We start from the raw sequence: 12266 nt of genomic DNA, 5'->3' as shown, positions 1-12266 counted from the left end.
CCTTCCTGCCGCACGTCTGCGCCGCTTTGGCCCAAGTAAGAAAGATTCCTTTAGAGGGATGGTCTTCGGCTATGTATATGGAACCGGGCTCGGAGAGAGTCCTCATGAGTCCGAAGAATGAGTAGGTTTTGATTCACCTGTTGTAAAAAAGAAAAGATGATTAAAGAAAGGGGAAGGCCGATAAGGTCGAACTGTGTTATAGGCTTGTCCGTATATTGCCTCCGCCGATGCCCAAGGTATTTTGAGTGCATAATTGTGCACGCGCGGTACGAATTTTGCTGATGTACGTGGCGGTCGACGGAGGCAAAACTGCTAATCCAGCCTTGGAGTTGTCAGGCTGCCGGCATGCGGAACTGACTGGCCTTGCGCAATGAAGTCCGATGGCTTAATAGCCGATGAGGTGTGCGGCTTGACAGGGCCGCTTCGTACTTCGGCCACAATGGCCGCAGTATGCTCCTCAGTACGGAGGGAGCGCTCCATGTTTCTAGTGATTGTAATGATGCCACATGGACCGGGCATCTTGAGCTTCAAATAGGCATAGTGTGGGACCGCATTGAAGCAAGTGAAAGCGGTTCGTCCGAGCAGTGTGTGATAGCCGCTGCGGAAGGGGACGATGTCGAAGATCAAGTCTTCGCTTCGGAAGTTGTCCGGCGAACCGAAGACGACTTCCAGCATGATTGAGCCCATGCAGCGGGCCTCTACACCAGGTATTACTCCTTTGAAGGTAGTTTTAGTGGGCTTGATTCTTGACGGATCAACGCCCATTTTGCGGATAGTGTCTTGATAAAGTAGACTGAGACTGCTGCCGTCGTCCATGAGGACCCGCGTGAGGTGGAATCCGTCAATGATTGGATCGAGGACCAGAGCTGCCAAACCTCCGTGACGGATACTGGTTGTGTGGTCCTTTCGATCGAAGGTGATCGGACAAGCCAACCATGGGTTGAATTTTTGGGCGACCGGCTCTATGGCGTAGACGTCCCGTAGTGCGCGCTTGCGCTCCCTCTTAGGGATATGTGTGACATATATCATATTCACTATTTTTACCTCGGGGGGAAATTGCTTCTGTCCCCTGTGTTTGGTTGACAAGGCTCTTGGTCATCGTCGTCACTTGGCGACCCTTTTCCCATGAGTTAGCCGTTAAGTTTGCCGGCCTGCTTAAAGGCCCAACAATTTCTGTTGGTATGATTGGCAGGTTTATCGGGGGTGCCATGAATCTGGCAAGGCCGATCCAGTATTCTATCTAAACTCGATGGGCCATCTCTGTTAGCGTTGAATGGCTTCTTCCGTTGACCGGGTTTGGAGCCGCTGAATCCGGTGTTGACCGTCATGTCTTGGGTTCCTTCGTTATTGTTTTGAAGCTTGTGCTTGTTGCGTCGTGGCTTGCTGTTGCCGTCCCTGGCTTCAGAGGTTCTGGGGTCGCTGGTGCTATTGCTTCTATGAGCAAGCCAACTATCCTCTCCTGCGCAGAAGCGGGTCATAAGTGCGGTAAGGACTGCCATGGACTTCGGCTTTTCTTGGCCGAGGTGTCGGGCGAGCCACTCGTCTCGGATGCTACTTGAAGGCCACAAGGGCTTCGGCGTCTGGATAATCCACAATCTGGTTCTTCTTGATTAAGAACCTGGTCCAGAGCTGCCGGGCCGATTCCCCGGGTTGCTCGATTATGTGACTAAGGTCGTCGGCGTCTGGGGGCTGAACATAGGTACCTCGGAAGTTATCTCTGAATGCGTCCTCCAAGTCTTCCCAGCTACCAATAGAGTTTTCTGGTAGGCTGTTCAACCAGTGTCGTGCTGGTCCCTTAAGCTTGAGGGGAAGGTATTTGATGGCATGTAGATCGTCACCGCGAACCATGTGAATGTGGAGAAGAAAATCTTCAATCCATACTGCGGGATCTGTTGTGCCGTCATATGATTCGATGTTCATGGGTTTAAACCCTTCTGGGAACTGGTGCTCCATTACCTCATCGGTGAAGCACAGGGGGTGTGCGGCGCCTCTGTATCGGGCCATGTCACGACGCAGTTCGGATGACGTGCGTATGCAGTTTTCGGCTTGGGCGTGGTTATGCTTGTCGCGCCAGGCTTGATAACCGTCTTCTCGTGCGGGGGCACGCCCCCACGACCCGTAGATTGATCTAGTCGAACCTGCTCTATTTTCCAGGTCCTGTCGTAGGTCATATGTGTATCCCCGAGCTGTTGTTTCTCTGCTTTTACGGCGAGGTGGTGCGGGCTGGTGTTCGGCTTGAGTTGCCGTTCTGTCCTGGCCATGTGGTGGTCGGTCGAATCTGTCAGCCACGTTACGAGCAGGTGGTATAGGCTCCAGTGCCTCATCGTCAAATTGGGGTAGCAGCTTACGCTTCGGGTAACTCTTTGTTGGGCATTTGAGGCCGTATTCTTCGGCTACCAGGACATTAGTCCATCTGTCGTTGAGCAGATCTTGGCCAGCTTGAAGCTATTGCTGCTTCTTTTTTAGGCTTCTTGCCGTGGCTATTAGCCGGCGCTTAAAGCGCTCTTGTTCTAGGGGTTCCTCTGGCACGACAAAATCTTCGTCGCCGAGGCTCACATCGTCCTCGGAGAGTGGCAAATAGTTGCTGTCCTCCGAGTCTTCGTTCCTTGCTTGCTCGTCAGGGTCAACTTGCCCGTCCTCCCGGTTATCCTGTTCGGATGTTGGTCCAATGGGGTCTTCTTGGTCTTTGGCGTTTTCTGAAGTATCATTGTCTCCGGTGCCGGTACTGCTGTCTTTTCCACGACGCGATTTAGAGCGGCGCCGCTGACGTCGATGCTTCGGTGGTATCTCAGGAGGTTCGCCCTCGACTGGGTTCTTCTCATCATTGTCGTCGCCTTCTTTAGGTGTGCCCACCATGTACACGCCGTATGAGGAAGTGGCCGTCCAGCGTCTGGTGAACGGCGGATTTTGGGCCTGCTCCTCTCCGGCATCGTCGTCTATACCGTCGATGTCTTCGGAGGCGTAGTCCAGCATGTCGGTTAGGTCCTCGACAGTGGCTATAAAGTGGGTGGTGGGTGGGAGGTAAAATTCCCTATTTTCAGCCCCTAGTCCGGGCTGGGCGCAATTCGGAAGCAGTTCCTCTGTGATGGCGAGGGATCGCATTAAGTCTAGAGCCTCATATAAGAGCGAGGGTTGGATGGGGACAGAAGTTCCCTGGCCGAACTCGCGTGACGCGGGCTTCGAGGGTTCGGAGCTAGTATCCGGAGAAGAGCTCGGCTTTGTGATAACTGTCGGTGGCGCTATTCTCTCCGGTTCTCCAATGTTGAGCTCTATAGCTGCATAGAGTCCGGCGGGTTCTAAACTCGCGTCTTCGGACCTGGTGACGTGCTCCGGATCTATGGCCGGAGTGGTGGTTGGAGCCGCGAACCCTTGGAAGATCGAGTCTCCTCGGATATCAGCGACATAGTTCAGATTCCCAAAACTGATCTGGTGACCAGGGGCGTAGCTGTCGATCTGCTCCAGGTGGCCAACCGAGTTGGCACGCAGTGCGAAGCCGCCGAATACGAAGATCTGGCCGGGGAGGAAAATCTCCTTCGCGGCAGCATTGTTGTAGATGACTGATGAAGCCATCGAGCCTTTCGACGACGGCATAGTGGAACTCTCAATGAAAGCACCAATGTCGGTGTCAAAACCGGCAGATCTCGGGTAGGGGGTCCTGAACTGTGCGTCTAAGGATCGAAGGTAACAGGAGGCAGGGGACACAATGTTTACCCAGGTTCGGGCCCTCTTAATGGAGGTAATACCCTACTTCCTGCTTGATTGACTTTGATGAGTATAGGGGTTACAAGAGTTGATCTACCTCGAGATCGTAATGGCTAAACCCTAGATGTCTAGCTTGTATGATTATGATTGCCTCTACGGACTAAACCCTCCGGTTTATATAGACACTGGAGGGGGCTAGGATTGTACAAAGTCGGTTTACAGAGAAAGGAATCTTCATATCCGAACGCCAAGCTTGCCATCCACGCAAAGGAGAGTCCCATCCGGACACGGGGGAAGGCCTTCTATCTCGTATCTTTACGGCCCATCTGTCTGGCCCACGTCACATAGCCCGGACACCCGACGACCCCATAATCCAGGACTCCCTCAGTCAAGAAAGAGCATCAAATGTTGATGGTTATCAATAGACCACTAGTTTCAAGAAAAGGGCATGGGAAAGAAAGGGAACTTCAAGAAGAATGACAAACAAGTTGTCACTCCCGTGAAGAAGCCCAAAACTGGACCTAAGCCTGAAACTAAATGCTTATACTGCAAAGGGAATGGTCACTAGAAGTGGAACTGCCCCAAATACTTGGCGGATAAGAAGGATGGCAAAGTGAACAAAGGTATATTTAATATATAGATTATTGATGTGTACCTTACTAGTGTTCATAGTAGCCCATGGGTATTTCATACCGGTTTAATTGCTAAGATTAGTAACTCGAGACAGGAGTTGCAGAATGAACAGAGACTAGTTAAGGGTGAGGTGACGATGTGTGTTGGAAGTGATTCCAAGGTTGATACGATCACCATTGCACACTCCCTCTACCGTCGGGATTAGTGTTGAACCTAAATTAATGTTATTTGGTGTTTGCATTGAGCATGAATATGATTAGATCATGTTTATTGCAATACGGTTATTCATTTAAGTCAGAGAATAATTGTTGTTCTATTTACATGAATAAAACCTTCTATGGTCATACACCTAGTGTGAATGGTTTATTGAATCTCGGTCGTGGTGATACACATATTCATAATATTGATGCCAAAAGATGCAAAGTTGATAATGATAGTGCAACATATTTGTGGCACTGCCGTTTAGGTCATATTGGTGTAAAGCGCATGAAGAAACTCCATGCGGATGGACTTTTGGAATCACTTAATTATGAATCATTTGATGCTTGCGAACCATGCCTCATGGGCAACATGACTAAAACTCTGTTCTCCAGAACAATGGAGCAAGCCACTGACTTATTGCAAATAATACATACCGATGTATGTGGTCCGATGAGTGTTGAGGCTCGCGGCGGGTATCATTATTTTCTAACCTTCATAGAAGATTTAAGCAGATATGGGTATATCTACTTAATGAAACACAAGTCTGAAACATTTGAAAAGTTCAAAGAATTTCAGAGTGAAGTTGAGAATCATCGTAAGAAGAAAATAAAGTTTCTACAATCTGATCGCGGAGGCGAATATTTGAGTTACGAGTTTGGCCTTCATTTCAAACAATGTGGAATAGTTTCACAAGTCACGCCACCTGGAACACCACAACATAATAATGTGTCCGAACATCGTAACCATACTTTATTAGATATGGTGCAATCTATGATGTCTCTTACTGATTTGCCACTATCGTTTTGGGGTTTTGCATTAGAGACAGCTGCATTCATGTTAAATAGGGCACCATCTAAATCCTTTGAGATGACACCGTATGAACTGTGGTTTGGCAGGAAACCTAAGCTGTTGTTTCTTAAAGTTTGGAGTTGCGATGCTTATGTGAAAAAGCTTCAGCCTGATAAGCTCAAACCCAAATCGGAAAAGTGTGTCTTCATAGGATACCCAAAAGAAATTGTTGGGTACACCTTCTATCACAGATCCGAAGGCAAGATATTTGTTGCTAAGAATGGATTCTTTCTAGAGAAGGAGTTTCTCTCGAAAGAAGTGAGTGGGAGGAAAATAGAACTTGATGAGGTAATTGTACCTTCTCTAGAATTGGAAAGTAGCTCATCACAGAAATCAGTTCTAGTGATGCCTACACCAACTAGAGAGGAAGCTAATGATAATGATCATGAAACTTCAGATCAAGTTACTACCGAACCTCGTAGGTCAACCAGAGCATGTTCCGCACCTAAGTGGTACGGTAATCCTGTTCTAGAAGTCATGTTACTAGACCATGATGAACCTGCGAACTATGAGGAAGCGACGATGAGCCCATATTCCGCGAAATGGCTTGAGGCCATGAAATCTGAGATGGGATCCATGTATGAGAACAAAGTATGGACTTTGGTTGACTTGCCCGATGATCGGCAAGCCATTAAGAATAAATGGATCTTCAAGAAGAAGACGGACTCTGATGGTAGTGTTACTATCTGCAAAGCTCGAATTGTCACAAAAGGGTTTTCGACAAGTTCAAGGTGTTGACTACGATGAGATTTTCTCACTCGTATCGATGCTTAAGTCTGTTCGAATCATGTTAGCAATTGCCGCATTTTATGAAATCTGGCAAACGGATGTCAAAACGGCATTCCTTAAATAGATTTATTAAAGAAGAGTTGTATATGATACAACCAGAAGGTTTTGTCAATCCTAAAGGTGCTGACAAAGTGTGCAAGCTCCAGCGATCCAGCTATGGACTGGTGCAAGCATCTCGGAGTTGGAATATATGCTTTGATGAGGTGATCGAAGCATATGGTTTTATACAGACTTTCGGAGAAGCCTGTATTTACAAGAAAGTGAGTGGGAGCACTACAACCTTTCTAACAAGTATATGTGAATGACATATTATTGATCGGAAATGATGTAGAATTTTCTGGAAAGCATAAAGGAGTGTTTGAAAGGAGTTTTTCAAAAGAAGGACCTCAGTGAAGCTACTTACATATTGGGCATCAAGGTCTATAGAGATAGATCAAGACACTTGATAGGACGTTCCATGAGTACATACCTTGATAAGATTTTGAAGGAGTTCAAAATGGATCAGTCAAAGAAGGAGTTCTTGCCTGAGTTGTAAGGTATGAATTTGAGTAAGACTAAAAACCCGACCACGGTAGAAGATAGAGAGAGAATGAAAGTCATTCCCAATGCCTCAGCCATAGGTTCTATAAAGTATGCCATACTGTATACCAGAACCATTGTGTACCTTGCCATTATTTTGTCAAGGGGGTACAATAGTGATCCAAGAGTAGATCACTAGACAACGGTCAAAATTATCCTTAGGTACCTAAAGAGGACTAAGGAAATATTTCTCGGTTATGGAGGTGATAAAGAGTTTGTCGTAAAGAGTTACGTCGGTGCGAGCTTTGACACTGATCTGGATGACTCTGAGTCCTGATCTAGATACATATTGAAAGTGGGAGCAATTAGCTAGAGTAGCTCCATGCAGAGCATTATAGACATAGAAATTTGCAAAATACATACGGATCTGAATGTGTCAAACCTGTTGACTAAACTTCTCTCACAAGCAAAACATGATCACACCTTAGTACTCTTTGGGTGTTAATCACATAGCGATGTGAACTAGATTATTGACTCTAGTAAACCCTTTGGGTGTTGGTCACATGGCAATGTGAAATGTGGGTGTTAATCACATAAAGATGTGAACTATTGGTGTTAAATCACATGGTGATGTGAACTAGATTATTAACTCTAGTGCAAGTGGGAGACTGAAGGAAATATGCCCTAGAGGCAACAATAAAGTTGTTATTTTATATTTCCTTATACCATCATAAATGTTTATTATTCATGCTAGAATTGTATTAACCAGAAACTTGATGCATGTGTGGATACATAGACAAAACACTGTGTCCCTAGTAAGCCTCTACTAGACTAGCTCGTTAATCAAAGATGGTTAAGTTTCCTAACCATAGACATGTGTTGTCATTTGATGAACGGGATCACATCATTAGGAGAATGATGTGATGGACAAGACCCATCTGTTAGCTTAGCATAATGATCGTTAAGTTTTATTGCTATTGCTTTCTTCATGACTTATACATATTCCTTTGACTATGAGATTATGCAACTCCCGGATGCCGGAGGAATACCTTGTGTGCTACCAAACGTCACAACGAAACTGGGTGATTATAAAGATGCTCTACAGGTATCTCCGAAGGTGTTTGTTGGGTTGGCATAGATTGAGATTAGGATTTGTCACTCCGAGTATCCGGGAGGTATCTATGGGCCCTCTCGGTAATGCACATCATGATAAGCCTTGCAAGCAATGTGCCTAATGAGTTAGTTGCGGGATGATGCATTACAGAACGTGTAAACAGACTTGACGGTAACGAGATTGAAGTAGGTATGAAGATACCGACGATCGAATCTCGGGCAAGTAACGTACCGATGACAAAGCGAATAACGTATGTTGTCATTACGGTTTGACCAATAAAGATCTTCTTAGAATATGTAGGAACCAATATGATCATCCAGGTTCCGCTGTTGGTTATTGACCGGAGAAGTGTCTCGGTCATGTCTACATAGTTCTCAAACCCGTAGGGTCCGCACGCTTAACGTTCGATGACGATTTTGTATTACATGAGTTATGTTATTTGGTGACCGAATGTTGTTCGAAGTCCCGGATGATAACACGGACATGACGAGGAGTCTCAAAATGGTCGAGAGGTAAAGATTCATATATAGGACGATAGTATTCGGACACCGGAAGTGTTCTGGGGGTACCGGGTACGGATCGGGTCACCGGAAGGGGTTCTGGGCAACCCCCGGCAAGCTATATGGGCCTAATGGGCGAAGAGGGGAAACACACCAGCCACTAAGGGGCTGGTGCTCCCCCCATATGGTCTGGCCAAATTGGAGAAAGAAAGGGGAAGAAGGAAAGGAAAAAGGGAATAGGATTCCCCCTTCCCCCTCTTCCCTTCCTACTCCGAATAGAAATAGGAAAGGGGGAGGCCGAATTGGGAGGACCCCAAGTAGGATTCCTCCTACTTGGGGCGCTCCCATGGCTGCCTCTCCTCCCCTCCAACTGATGACCCACAAGTATAGGGGATCAATTGTAGCTCCTTTTGATAAGTAAGGGTGTCGAACCCAACGAGGAGTAGAAGGAAATGACAAGTAGTTTTAAGTAAGGTGATGTCTGCAAGTGCTGAAACTGTAAGTAGTGAGTAGTTTGATAGCAAGATAATTTGTAACGAGCAAGTAACGATAGTAGCAATAAGTATGCAGCAAGGTAGCCGAATCCTTTTGAGGCAAAGGACATGCCAAAACAGTCTCTTATGATAAGCAACGCATTCTTGAGGGTACATGGGAATTTCCCACAACGGCGAGTTTGAAGGGGGACAACTAGTACAAGTTATCCTAACAAAAGGTGGTCTTCGCCTGCCAAAGGCTCTGGTGGTGACGCTGTCGTGGGCTCCGTGGTGACCTCCATCCTGCCGTCTTGCTGGTCTTGGTCTTGTTGCACCAATATGGAAACCTTTGCCTGATGCCTCGGGACTCCTCGTCTGCGCTTGCCCCTTTAGCACCAAAGAGGCAATGAGTACTCTGCGCCCGCTAGCGCCCGCCTGGCCTTGGTCGTCATGGCTCACATCACGAGCACCTCGTGAGGTGCCCCTTTCCTTGATATCTCCACTCCTCGGGAGCCAGCCTAGGGAGGCTGCCCTTGAGGAGGTCTTGCGTCGTCCGCCTCGCGAGGCTTGGCCCCTCGCGAGGGTCTTGAGTGGTTGTTGATGAAGATGGGCCGTACCAGGCCGCTGGATGAGCCACGCCCTGGGCCACAGGCAGGCAAGTCTGGGTACTCCCATTCCCAGGACACCGACAGTAGCCCCCGGGCCCAAGGCGTGCTCGGACTTGGCTTCGAGGCGAAGCCAAGGGTCAAGTGCGGAGCGCCACGGACCCCAATAGCCTGTGGCCTTGATTGACGCGTGGCGATTGACGGGACGTGGGCGTCTTCACTTCCCCACGCGTCCTCGATTTTCGCTTGGCTAAGCAGCCACCATTGCCTACACAGCACCACCCCCATCACAGGCGAGTGCACCGCGACTCCCTCGTCTTCTGGCAAACATTGGATCTTTTCCCTCGGCCCGATCTGACACCAGCTGTCCCCGCTGCCATGGCACCAAGCCAGAAGAAGAAGGGGGAAGAAGGAGTCCTGTACCTCGGCTCCTGCACCGCCGATCTTCGAACCCGCTGTCGAGCGGTCGGTGGTGCTCAACCAGGAGGCGATGGGCAAGGTGCGCCCGGCACTCGCCGCCGACTCCAATGAGTGGGGGGCGACGGTGGCCTGTCCTGCTTCCCGCACTAAAATCGACATGACGGTCACCGAGGTTCCCCTTCATCTTCACGCCCTCTGGGCCAGTCTGATCCCTCCCTTCTCTGACTTCTTCAATGCGGTGCTCTCGCATTATCAGATCAACGCGCTGCACCTTGATCCCCAATCCATCATCCTTCTTGCTGTCTTCGCCTTCGTCTGCGAGGCCATGGTGGGCATTGCCCCTTCCGTGGCCTTGTTCCGCAATTTCTTCTCCCTGCATCTGACAGACGCTCGCTAGCGCTCGGGGTGTGTGTCTTTCCAGGCTGTGGCTGCGTCGGCCGGCTCGGGGATTGACTTCGAGCTCTCGCCGGTCGTCGGTGGTTTCCGGAAGCGATGGGTGTATGTGGATGTTGGCATGCGCAATCCCTTGCTGCTGCTTCCACGGATTCCGGCCGCCCCAAGCTCCGGCTGGGAGCACACCAGGCTTGCCGACTAGCGGCTTGCTCATGTCTGGCTCCAGCTGGCCAGGCTGAAGGGCCTCGGGGTGACGGCGCCTATGGTGGTGAAGGAGTTCATCTGATGCCGTATTACTCCGCTTCAGCGTCACTCCCGACCGATGTGGACCTTCTCCGGCTACGGGGACCGCATGAGGCTTCAGGTACCGGCTCTCGCCCCTGAGGCACAGTGCACGGTGCTCGAGCTCCTAACTGGCGACCCAACGCCAGCCAGCCTGCCGAGAGAAGGTTGTCTTCTATACTGCTGCTCGAACAAGGTGGAGTTCGCGAAGCAGATGCCCCCCTTCGACGACTGGGGACTACGCCCGGCTGGCCTCAAAGGGCCTCGCGAGAACCCTGTCTTCGTGGCTCCCTTGCCCGCCGCCAGCACGGTGATCTCCCCGGAAGTGGGCGCAGGGGGGCGACCACTGCTGGCCGCTGGCAACGCGGCTGTTGAGGAACCAGTGCCGCTCGGGGCTCCTAAGGGGTCGTCCTGCGGGCCCCGAGAGAGCCGTTCTGAGGGAGCGGCCGGAGGGACGACGCGGCCTGATGCTCCTGAGGCCGAAGCCCCCTAGGCCTCGGTGAGTCGCCACGGGGCGAGGGCCGAGGTCTCCACGCAGTCCAGCACCCCTGAGGTCGCCTCCTCAGGAGCCACACCAGCTGCGCCCGGCACTGGTGACCGCACCCAGGGCTTCGGCCGGCTCTGACCGAACTTCGACGCGCTCCAGAAGAGGAAGGGATCTCCAAGCTGCAGTGGTGATGCCTTCCGGCTATTGAAACAGAGGAAGTACATTGCCATAGACGAGTGAGTACCTTATCTTTGTAATTTCTCGAGTGCTGCTTCCCCTCCTGACTATGGTTTCTCAGGGCCCCTTCTGCTAAGACGACGAAGTCTCCCGAGAGGCAACCTCCTCCTGCCTCGAGTCCTCAGCTGACCTTGGGCGCACCAAGCCGGCCTGCCGCACTTGTCGCGAGGTCGGCCGGCGAGGTAAGCGCGCCGGCCTGGCGTCTCGACCCCGCGTTCTTGTCGCCCCTCCTTCGCTACCTTGTCTGGGATGCGGAAGGTGTGCCAAGGGCTCCTCCTCTGGTTATTGACCGCGGCTGGGTGGCCTCAACCCTGGCCTCTCCTTCGGGCAATGAGCTTCCGCCCCTCCGGGCCCCCGACAGGGCCCGAAGGGCGACTGGAAAGGCGCCGGCCCCCAGCCCCCTGCTGGGAGAAGGCGAGCCACCTTGGACCTCTTCAGCGACTTCCGGTGTGGAGGACGGGTCTGGTCGTGCGTTCGAGCTTGCGCGCGAGCGGGGTGCCGTCCGTCACGAGCTCTTCCGAGAGGCGATGGGTGCGCTGAGCCGGCTTGGGGAAGAACTCGTGGACGTCGACGCCCACCTTGAAACTGAGGGTCTTCGTCTAGTGGACGAATGGCATCAACTGAAGGTGGCCATCAACCTCGGGCATCTCCAGCGCGAGCGTGCCAATGCGAAGGCCGAGGCATCGCTTGCAACCTCGCGCGAGGCCAGGTTCCGAGCCTTGGAAGAGGCCAGGGAGGCTGACCACCGCCGCGAGGTCGCAGAGAAGCGCAGGCTGGAGCTCCAGGCCCTGAACGCCTCCCTGGAGCAGCAGGTCGAGGCCCGCAGGGCTGTTTTGGCGTTGATGAAGGGGGCGCCTTCCAAAGAGGAGGAGATCTTGAGGCGCAAGGAAGTGCTGGTGCTAGAGGCTACGGAGCGCAGCCTCGAGCTTGAACGGTTGGAGACGAGGGAGCGCCAAGTCGCCCAGGCGGAGGATGCCGCAAGCGCGCGCGAGGCCAGGATCCAGGAGGAGATTGACCGCAGGGTGGCGGAGGGCCATGCGGATCTGGCCAACAGATACGACC

Source organism: Aegilops tauschii, chromosome 4, assembly GCF_002575655.3.
Source record: "Aegilops tauschii subsp. strangulata cultivar AL8/78 chromosome 4, Aet v6.0, whole genome shotgun sequence".
Lineage (NCBI taxonomy): Eukaryota > Viridiplantae > Streptophyta > Magnoliopsida > Poales > Poaceae > Aegilops > Aegilops tauschii.
This window is presented reverse-complemented; position numbering follows the sequence as displayed.